The sequence below is a fragment of the Phasianus colchicus genome, chromosome 9 (assembly GCF_987193195.1).
Source record: "Phasianus colchicus chromosome 9, bPhaCol1.hap1.1, whole genome shotgun sequence".
NCBI lineage: Eukaryota > Metazoa > Chordata > Aves > Galliformes > Phasianidae > Phasianus > Phasianus colchicus.
The window spans coordinates 12,393,360-12,394,055 of NC_143444.1; positions in this window are offsets into that span (position 1 = coordinate 12,393,360).

Here is a 696-nt window from a genome sequence, read left to right on the forward strand (position 1 = left end):
ATTCTTATGTAATTCCTCAGTGCTCCTCGAACTATTTGGCAAGAGCTGGTGCACGCTTAGAATTTGGTCTTTGTACTGTTTCTGAGAACCTGATTGTAGTGGGGTAAGTAATAACAGCCTAGGAGTGTGAATTTGTTTTGACACAGACGGAGGAGCTGATGCTGCTTTAGAGGAGTGCTCGCAGCTACCGGCTTCCTCGCTCCTAAGCGAGCTGGGTGAGCATTAATACAGCTGTGGTGTTACAGGGTGCCCAGTTATGCATCACTTCGTGTCCTGGATGTCCTGGGAGTCTTGAGTTGTCCGCGGGTGAGAGCACCTGCCCTGTGCTTGCATTCACTGCACAGCGCCTGGTGCGTCTGAGCTGGGGGCGGAAGGGGGATCTTATTTACGGAAGGCTGAAGCGGTGGGCTGAGCGTGGGAAAGGGAAACGGTAACTGGAGTAACAGCAGGGTAAGAATTGCTGCGTCGCGTCTCGCAGCGGTGTACGGTTTACTCGATGCTTAGCTCCCGCACGTGCCGTGTCAGAGCTGCCGGCTGCCTGCCGCCTCGCCGCAGCCCCGCCTCGGTTTCGCTGTGCGGTCGGCTTTCCCGCCTCTCGCCGCATTGCTGCCGCTGTGCGGTGCCCGCGCGCAGCCGCCTCTGAGGTGATCGACGGCGCGCGGCCTTTCCCGCCCCGCCCGCTCTCTGTGCCCTGAG